This window comes from Cornus florida, unplaced genomic scaffold (assembly GCF_030987335.1).
Source record: "Cornus florida cultivar Cherokee Brave unplaced genomic scaffold, ASM3098733v1 CherokeeBrave_3.0.0_Hap2_Chr06, whole genome shotgun sequence".
NCBI classification, from domain to species: domain Eukaryota; kingdom Viridiplantae; phylum Streptophyta; class Magnoliopsida; order Cornales; family Cornaceae; genus Cornus; species Cornus florida.
In genome coordinates this window covers 32,015,617-32,026,847 of record NW_026775576.1, presented here as the reverse complement: position 1 = coordinate 32,026,847, position 11,231 = coordinate 32,015,617, and positions in this window count along the sequence as shown.

Genomic DNA, 11,231 nt, shown 5'->3' with positions numbered 1-11,231 from the left:
GTTAACTGATTACCTGATTACCCCAGGACAACAAAGGTAGCAAGATCGAGCCTGGGCAATTCCAAAAGCCACGGTAGAAAGCCATTCTGTCTGAGTAATCAACACAATTCATAACCGTCTGGAAGAGGATGAGCAATTGGGAAATTCCTACAGGATCTAGCTCAAACAAGCCCATAAGCTACAAAGGATTGGGGAAATCAATACCGTTAACTGCAAACCCAATCCAGCACAAGTTTCTTTTCATAAAGGAGATCTCAGAAGGGTGCAACACCCACACGAAGACCCATTAGTAGTTAGTTTACTAGTGGCCAATTGTCTGGTCAAATGAGTACTGATTGACCCCGGTAGTAGTGCCAATATCATGACAAAGTGGACATTCAATCAGTTAAAATTGGCTACAGACCAGATTCGTCCCACTAGAAGCCCTTTGGTAGGATTCGATGGAAGAAGAGTGGAACCCACAGGTGTGATCACACTGTCAGTCACTGTTGCTAAAAGATCTCTGAAAGAGAACTTCGTGATTGTGGATATTCACCCTACCTATAATTTGCTAATGGGTCAGGGATGGATCCACCGTATGGAAGGAGTCCCATCAACCCTGCACCAAGTCATGAGATGCATAAGCCCAAATGGTCAGGAAGTCATCGATATCTGGGGGGACCAAGTAACAGTAAAGGAGTGCTACCATATGACGGTTTATCCTTCTGATAAGGACAAGAAATCGCTAAAATAGAAATTACCAAGCTCTTCCCCTCTAAAAGTGATGGAGGAACCAAAAGAAAAGCATCTTACCGTAGAACCCCTAAAAGCCATGCAGACAGTCGCAGGGGACGAGCGTAAGCTGACCTATATAGGGACTTTCCAATCAGTTCTGGAAAAAGAGGAGCTGGCAGAAATCCTAAGGAAGAACGTCGACATCTTCGCTTGGAATTACTGGGACATGCCGGGAATTAACCCACAGATGGCCTGTCACAGCCTGCACGTGGACCCTAGCCACCATCTGGTGAAACAAAAGCAGAGAATGTTTGCCCCCGAAAGAAATAAAATCATTGCTGAAGAAGTCAATCAACTTTTAGAAGCAGGGTTCATCAGAGAAGTCCAGTATCCTCAATGGCTGTCAAACGTGGTGGTTGTCCAGAAAAAGAATGGCAAATGGCGAGTATGCATTGACTTCACCAACTTGAACAAATCGTGCCCAAAAGATAGCTTCTCACTCCCCAAGATCGATCAAATGGTAAACACTACGACCGGATATGAAAAACTGACTTTCCTTGATGCTTACTCGGGCTATAACCAGATCCCGATGAACCCTTCAAATGAAGAAAAGACTTCTTTCATCACCGAACGTGGGACCTATTGCTACAAGGTAATGCCCTTTGGGTTAAAAAATGTAGGAGCAACTTATTAAAGGCTGATCAACAAAATGTTCGAAGAGCAGATCGGCCGAACGGTCGAAGCTTACATAGATGATATGGTTGTGAAAAACAAAGATAAGAAAGATCATCGGCAACACCTGCAGGATGTGTTTGATACTCTCAGGAAACATAAAATGATGTTAAACCTAGCAAAGTGTTCGTTCGGAGTGTTCTCGGGTCAGTTCCTCAGTCACTTGGTGAGCAAAAGGGGAATAGAGGCAAGTCCTACTCAGTTGGCAAAATTGCTACAGAGTCAAAAGCCCCGAACCGTAAGGGAAGTCCAAATCCTCACTGGGAGAGTAGCGACTTTTAGCCGCTTTATATCCAGACTATTAGACAAATGCAAACCATTCTTCGACGCAATCAAAGCTAGGAAAGGAGATATTTAGGGGGTAGAGTAAAGAGAAACTCTTGTGAAACTCAAGGAATACATGACAAGTTCCCCAATTCTATCTGCTCCAAAACCTGAAGAACCATTGTACCTCTACCTAGTAGTATCTCAGTCAGCAACCAGCTCGGCCCTAGTAAGAAAAGTGGGAAAAAAGAAAGACCCGGTCTTTTACTCCTGCAAGGCCATGACCGACGTAGAAAGCCGGTACTCAATAGCAGAAAAAATCATCTTTGCTCTAGTTCAAGCCAAAAGGAAACTTCGACACTATTTTGAAGCTCATCGGATAGTAGTTCCCACGATACACCCTATCAAAGCAATTCTCAATAAACCAGATATCTCAGGTCAGATCACCAAGTGGGCAATTGAATTAAGCTCCTTTGACATTCGGTACGAATCGCGCACTGCAAAAAAAGGGCAAGTGGTTGCGGATTTTCTCTTGGACATTGACCTAGGGGAAGAACAGCAAACCACGGAAGATCCTTGCTGGGAGTTATTCGTCGATGGTTCCTCGAGCCAAAACGGAGCCGGAGCAGAGATAAGAACCCCCGAGGGGACCAGAATCCAACAATTAATCCAACTAGAGTTCCCAATCATAAACAATGACGTAGAGTATGAGACATTGTTGGCAAGGCTCAGATTGGCCAAGGAACTCCAAGTAAAGCACCTCAAAGCCTATAGTGATTCGCAACTCATCACAAGGCAGGTGATAGGAGAATACACCACCAAAGAGGGCAGAATGAATGCATACCGAGAAGAAGTTGAAAAATTGACAAAGTACTTTGATACAATCAAATTTCAACAGATCCCTAGGGAAGAAAATCCGATAGCTGATCGCTTGGCGAATGCAGCATCCATAGCGGACGAATCACTCACCAGGGTTGTCCCTATTGATGTCCTAGATATGCCAAGCATCACAAGGGAAATGCAGGTACTGGTCATCCCATAGGAACCAAGTTGGATAGATCCATTATTGGCTTACCTTGAAAGAAGAGAACACCACAACTCTAAGGAAGTGGCCCGACAGCTAAGGATGAAAGCTGCCAAATATTCAGTGGTAGGAGGACAGCTCTTTAGGTGATCACATTCCGGGCCCTACCTCAAGTGTTTGACCTGTACAGAATCCCGAGAAGTTTTAAAACAGATACACGAAGGGGAATGCGGGAATCATTCTGGGGGCAGGTCATTGGCTCATAAAGCTCTCACTCAAGGTTATTTCTGGCCCTACATGGCAAGGGAAGCAGAAGAATAGTCAAAGGTATTCCCCCCTCGTCCATCTACCCCCGGAAGAAATACACACCATGAGCAGCCTATGGCCATTCGCACAATGAGGAATGGACATGGTAGGACCCCTACCAATGGCGGCATCACAAAAAAGGTATGCCCTGTTAGCTACTGATTATTTCATTAAATGGGTAGAGGTAGAGGCATACGCAAGTGTGACTAATGTCCAAGTGAAAAAATTCATTTGGAACAATCTGATATGCAGATTCGGAATCCCAAAGTCCATCATCATGGATAACGGGCCGAATCTGGATAATCAATATACTCAACATTTCTTTGACAAGTACGGTATCAACCAGAAAGTATCAGCTACCTACCACCCCCAAGGCAATGGGAAGTGGAGATAACTAACAAAATAATCTTTGCCTGCATCAAAAAGAAGCTTGAAGATAAAAAAAAAGGGAAGTGGCTAGAAGAATTGCCAAATATCCTATGGGCATATAGAACCACCCCGAGACGTCCCACTGGCGAAACTCCTTTCTCTCTAGCTTACGGCACCGAAGCCGTAATCCCCACCAAAGTGGTAGCACCCACCATCCGAAACTTAGCTTGGAACCAGAAGTCAAATAATCAGCTTCTGGAACACAGTCTGGATCTATTACAAGAAAAAAGAGAAGCTACAGCCATCCGGCTAGCAGCTTACTGGTCATCGTCCTACCATAAGATTAATAGTGTGTAATTAAAGCGAGGGCCAAGTTTTACATTTATAAAAGCCACTACTACCTTCACTAAAAATATAGTTAGGGTGAGTAGGGATCATCCCAAGGGATTGGAGTTGAATTTGGTTGTGGAATCACTATTAGGGTTAGTAGGTCGAGTGATCAAACAAATGGTTGGTTGGTTGATTAAACTAGAGAGCAAATTAAACTAAGTAATTGAATGCAACAAAGAGTAAGTAAGAGAGAGAGGGTTCTTAGGGTTTAGAGGTCACCACTAACCAATACTTTTCTACAACCTTAACTAGTGACTAATGAGGGAAATGTGTGTTGCAATATTGAAGTGTGTGTGTGTGTTTGGTCGATTCAATTAGCAATGGTGACCAATTAAGCATACATTGTCTAATTAACATGTGAAAAGCACAATACATCTAGTAATTAAGTATATATTATCTAAATAGCATGTGAAAAGCACAATATATCTAGCAAGTCATTAATCATTTCATTAAGCTCACAAGCCAAACACACCACAAGGTTAGAGACATATGCTACTTGCATTCAAAAGTATGGAACATCAAACAACAAGCATGGATTGTCCTCCCATCTAACAACTATGCTACCACTACACTACAATTAAGCTAAAGACATGAAATTAAACTAATAAAACTAATAGAGAGGCAAAATCCATCAAGAAATGAGCATGGACCATCTCGAAAATCATAAGAGCATTCATTTAAGCACAATGTTTTGACAATCTCTAGATCTATAGCATAATACACATAGACATGCATCAATAACATAAGAAATAGAGACAAACACATGAACATCTATTCTAGCATACATAGACATATGGATAGAATGAAATGATCAATTGGAAGCATTAAACCACATAAATCATTGAATAAACAAGATCTATATATATAAAAGTGTCAAAACATTTATTACAACACTAATCCTTCAATAATACACAAAGTTAAGATGTAGAAAGCATGCTTGGGGCTAACTCTAGCCCCAAGAGGATGTCTAGTCACTCATGGTAGTGCTTCTCCAACCCTCAAGGGCTAACTCCATGGTAGAGATTTGCTCCTTAGTTGATAAAGAGTCTCCAATGGTGTCTCTAGCCTCCTCCTCCTCTAAGCTTGCTCTCCAAGAGTTCTTATAAGGTATGAGATGATATGATATGGTATAAGGCCCTCTTTGTAAAAAGCAATCCTTATCCTTATATAGGTAGGTCAAATGACACCCAAAATGAGCTGGGGTCGTGCACACAATATTCCCCAATGATTGGATATAGGACAACTTTTAATAAGCTGGAATTTTAACTATTTCACACTGGAGGAAGTTCGATCGATCGAACCTTGGACTTGGATCGATTGAACATGGCTGAGATCCATCGAACTTAGGCTGGATCGATCCTCACTGGTGGCACTTTTTGGATATAGACAAATCTGAGATATTTTGAAGATATTTTTGGGAAAAGGACAAAAGTGGTTGGTAGGGTGGTACAACTAGATAAGATCAATCATTTGGATAAGGACAAGGCAGTTCGATCGATCGACGAATGATGTTGGATCGATCGAACTTTTGAGATCTCTGAAAATGTCATTATGGCTCTGATCCATCTTGAAGTGCTGAGATCGATCATGTTGGATCGATCGAACTTTGATCTGACATCGATCGAAGATGTTAATTTCCACCTTTTTCTTCCTTTTGCTTCCACTTGGCTCCTTTCTTTGATTTATCCCAGAATTGCTTCATTTCTGCTCTTATTTGGCTGAGTTAGCTTATTTTCGGGATAAGTGCCTAAAAATGGAAATAATACAAAATCAATCTAAAACGGTAAAGTAAGATAGATAAAGGTACTAGAAGTCTAGAATGCTTAAGCTTAAGGAGTTTAAATATGTACTTTTCAACGCTCATCACACCCCCAAACTTAAATATTGCTAGTCCCTAGCAATGAACTAGAAAGTAAAGGAATGAAATGAACAACTCTACAACTATGAACTAGAAAACAATGAATGGATAACGCCATTTTCGTAGGGAACATGATTGCACTTAGCATATGCAACAAGCCTTTTAAACCCCTAGGTTACCCCTAGTAGACGAGTGAAGTCTCGTGAGGGTTTCTAGAAATGATACCCACAAACATTAAGCTCATTCTTTCAAAAGAGGCACCAATATTGCACACAAGCATTGGGAGAAAACTACCTCATGTATGCAATGTTTCAAACATTTTCGAGCAATCTCCCAAAATCTCAACATCAAGCAAGCAAGTATGGTCCTCCACACATCAAGAAAATGATCATGCAAATCAAAACAACTCTAGAATCCTTTTGAGTGGACCGGCATCAAATATGTTGATATCTTAGCCAACTAAAGACTTAATCACATCCTTACCCTCAAACTAGCACACAAATCTAGTACCGATCATCAAGACAAAAAGTGGACCTTTTATTAAAGCATTATTGTTCTAGGTCCACTTATTCTTTTCACTCGATATTTTTTTTTTTTTTTTTTTTTTAGGATCAAAGATAGAAGCATGGTGCAATGTGTTGATCTATTAAGCTTTCTAGCGATTCATGAGGTCGAGCGTTAGGTTAATGACTTCCAAACCAGACGGCTTTAGGGCATTAGGCGTTCAAACACCCCTATAGACTTACAAGCTCAAATCAACTAGGCTACAAATCAAGACAACCTCCATCTAATCATTTCCCACTTCTCACCTTTTGGGAGAAGTCCTCACTTTTTATTGCTTTTGCAACTTTTCTCTTTTTTTTTTCTTTTTCTTTTTTTTTTTCTTTTTTTTTTGAATAAACAATTATTAACCTAGAGTTTGGGCCCTCTATCTTTCGGCGTGAGAAGTTCAGTGCTTGATGAGGCTAGAATCTCGGCTACTTAGTGAAAAGGGGTTGTTATCCACCTTTATCAAGAATGAAAGCTTTTAATGCACTACTAGCTCAATTGGGATATAACCAATTCAATAATCAACAAAACATGTACCCCACAAATGAATGCTAGTGTGCGCCGGTGCTAGTATAGAATCCTAGAATGAATCTTAAAACAATCACAAAATCAAGACGATGTGGACCACAAGTGCAAGCAAGATATCAATCTTTTGAAAAATTTACTCCTAAATGGCTTCCACAAGGCATACAAGGAGTATTGGACTCTCAAGTCAATCAATTTTTAAATTTTAAGCAATATAGTCCTCAAAAGATCAAAATCATAGCTAGATATGGACCAATCATAGAAAATCTCTCAAGTACACAAGTCATGCTCAAAATTTAGAATTTAAAAGCAAACACTGTAACATACACCGTTACCCCAAACTTAAACGGCACAATGTCCTCAGTGTGCAAAGAGAACAAAAGGAAAGAGTATACCGTTACAATTAAGGTAAAGAATGATCGGGACTGAAGTATCCAAATTGGGTGGCATGGCCCCCCCAAACTTGGGATTAACTGTGGTCCTGAAATTTGGCACTCGGATAAACTCATCAGATAACAAAAAGGGATAATCAGTGCACAATGGACATGCAAGTGTAAATGAAATAAAGCAGTGAGAGAGGTATAAGGGTGGTCCTTAAAATCGGGTAGCACTCTCTCACTGAAGTCACTTTGATGTACCTGATGGAGTTAAACGTACAGATATAAGAATATAATAGATGACATCCATAACAAAAACATATATAAAGAAAATAGAGTATAGAGTACATCAAAAGATCAAAGCCGACAGACCGGCTGCAAATAATATACAATGATAAAAATGAAGTATAGAGCGCAGAGGTGGAGTATAAAAAGATAGAAGAACTGAAAATCTCAGGTGGAAGAGACAGGTCGGGCATGGCGAGCTCCGCGGATATCGCGAGATAAGTCTCGGAGTGCAGTCATGACATCCGTGCGGAATGTAGCAAAATCAACTCAATGGGCTACAGCATCTACTCGAATGGCAATAGTATCAGCTCTGATAGCAACTACTGCATCCTCAAGAGCCTGAAGACGCTCTCCAAAGCCGGGGGTCTAACTAGGAGCCTCAGGTATGGATGAATCAGAAGAAAGCTCCTGAGTCTGCTCCTCCTCATGTACTGGCGACCTGGCTAGAGAGTGCTGCTCTGCGTCATCTGTAGGTCGCTCCAAATCAATGTCTATATGATCGGCAGCTGGACCTACTGGTACATCGTCCGCTGCGGGATCTGCTGCTGCTGCCTGAGCTGCTGCCTCTGCCTCCTCAGCCTCTAGCTCCTCTGCAGCCACTACTGCGTGGTCCTGTAGTCTAGTAATGATGGCATTATAGCTCTTGTCCCAGTCCTTCTTCAAGAAGTGACAGGAACCTCTCTCAGGGTGCTCTCGAGGATGAAAAAGGTAGCGTTGGTCAATAAGTATCTGGGTGATGAGGTGGCCAAAAAGGAGAGACTTAGCCCTTCCGGGCTTCTCCTTGCTGATATACTCGTCAAATAGCTTCCTCATCATACTCCAGATGAACGCAGGGATAGATACCCAGTAGCCTGTATAGAATGCGTAGAGGGCTGTCAAATAGTCTCCTCGCGGCTGGATCTTGTGCCCGGCCATATATATATTCCGAAAAAGAACGGAATCGAAGAACCATAGGTTATCTGGAAGAAATGTGCGGGTGGCAAAAGTCTCGCCATCGGCATGGTGACCTGTAAAAAATACTACCATGTCAGCATAAGAAGGCCTGTATAGCATCGGATATAGCTCATGTAGCTCCGGAGGGCATCTGTGTGAACAATGGCATGAGCGGGCTAGCGAGTCCATAGTGATAGTGATCTGATGGTCATCTATGGTAGTGATCAGCTCTGCTGTGGTACGCGGGGACGGTCGGAGGTTCTAGAAGAACATCCGTACCAGCCACGGGTAGACTGGCTCTATAACTGGGGCAAGAATAGCTGCAAGGTCCCTCTGGATAATGTCATGGTAAGCTGATCGGGTCAGCACCAATTTGGAGAAGAAGTCTGTGTCGAACACGGACTCATGGTCCACTACCATATGTGCATATCTAGGCGAGGGACTATCACGCTCTCAAGCTGGCTGAGCTGGCTGGCGTGGTGGAGATGGTACTGGTGAATGCTCAGCTCCAGCATGTGATGGAGATGGTGATGGTGTAAACGCAGGCTGAGCTACAGAGGTGGATGGAATATGAGCATCCTCAGCCTCATGAGCAGGTGACTGAGGTGGAGTAGGTTGTACTGGCTCCTCCTGTGCATGAGAGGGCTCTGCTGGCTCCTTTATCCTCGGTCGGATGTATCTCTGAGGCCCGTGTTGCCTCTTGGCAACAGTCTTGCGCTTAGTCATAGCCTGAAAAATAATTTAAAAACTTGCAAGGGGAGTTAGTGCCAGAATTAAGAATTGAAAGGACAAAATAGAAACATGCATGTCAAATAAGATAGACAAAATATATAGATGACATAAATCTATGCAAGTGACAAGATATGAAACATGCTAAACAGTGTAAGTATGAAATGCATCCAATGTGGAATACCACAGGCGTTGGGCATATATGAGATAGCATGAACATAATGCATGATGAATGAAGTGTGTGTGTGAGATCTGTGAAGTTCGATCGATCACAAAAAGGTTTGAGATCGATCTCAAAACTTCGATCTATCTGAGGTATGAGTTTGATCGATCTCTCAAGATCGATCTGAGATTTAAGTTCGATTGATCGAACTGTGCGAAGGTGAAAACTCAAAGGTCACAGATCTGTGACTTTGGAAGCATGGGGGCCACACGAACAAGGTCGTGGGCCTATCAACACAACAATCCAATCAATTCTACTCACTTAGCATGGCCCATACTCCCATAATCAATTCAAAAATCAAAAATATAAAAACATATATACACATATATATACACATATATACAAACATGCTTCAAGCTCATCAATGGTGGATTTCATCATCATTCATCCTAGATCTAGCATGTAGGCAACATATATTGTCAAATTGAAGCTTGAAAGGACAAAGCATGGTTCGGATCTCACCTCTAGTCGTGAGAGAAGATGAGAGGAAGATGGTGATGCAAATCCGAGAGAAGAGAGAGAAAATCAAAGGTTGGAACTTGCCGGAGGTTCGCCGGAGAAGACGATGATGATGGGGCACAGTGGTGATGGGAAGGATGAAGGACAAGGGTTTAGAGGGTTGGATCGATCTTGAGACCCTCCAGGTCTATTTTTAAAAACATTTCCCAATTAGTTCGATCGATCGAACTAAGATTTCAGATCAATCGAACTTTGATAATCTCTCCTTAAAGTATTTTTGAGATTTTTTTAAATTTTTGAAAAATTAAAAACTAGAATTAAAAATTAAAACTTAAAATTGAAAATTAGAAAATATTTTTGGATTTTTGAAAAATAAAATAAAATAAAAATATTTTTGGAGTTTTGAAAATTAGAAAGTCAAATAAAGTCAAACAAGGGTCAAAATAGAGAAGTGAAGAACTGAGATCGATCTGAACAAAATATTTGATCGATCAGACAGGGAGCAAAAATATGCAGGTTTTTGGTTCAAAAATTTGGCTAAGTGTTGGAACTTGCAGATCGATCGAACTTTGAAGTTGGATCGATCGAAGGACTTCAGATCGATCTTAGAATGTTTTCGATCGATGGGACAGAGAACTGAATATGCAAGTTGATGCAGGCTCAAAATTTTTCTAAGTGTTGGATCATGAGATCGATCAAACTTTGAAGTTGGATCGATCGAAGGTCTCCTGATCGATCTAAGAATAAGTTCGAACAATGGGACAGAGAGGTGATTTGGATACAGGTGGATGCAGGTGGAAAATTTTTCTAAGTGTTGGATGCAGGTGGAAGTTCGATCGATCAAACTCTCATTTGAGATCAATTGAACTTATGCAAAATGCTCAATCACAACATAAAATTTCATACAATCCTAATCACATTTCCTAGCAATGCATATGGACCAAAAACAAGTATCTAGACTTCGTAAGAAATGAAATTTAAAGATAGAATTGAGGGAGGAATAGGGTTTTGACACCCTACGAAATGTTTTTGCTAGTCTTTAACGTCTCTAGCAAGACATTGGCTCTTTTAGCCCGGATCAAAGATCTTGTAATGCATCCCCTCCTTGTTAGGGTGATAGATGCTTTGAACTCCACCCAACAAATGGTTCTTTAAAGACCTTGTTGGATTAAGCTCAAAAGAAACTTTTGTTCCTTTATCAATGCAAGAACAATCTTTGGGCTTCCACGCCCTTTCAAAACAAGAATTTAAAACAACACTTTTAGAATGCAAGGTTGAAGATAATCCTTTTGAAGTTTTGGTCATACACAAAAGCTCACTTCCTTGACATTGAAAATCATAACATTTGTCTACAACATTAACCTCTCATTCATATTTGTCAAATGAATTGGGTGTGGGATTAAAGATATTCAACTTCACCTTCATGTAGCCAAATGAGATCTTCATTATCCCCGTCCTACAATTGATGTTGCCATTAGCGGTTGCCAAAAA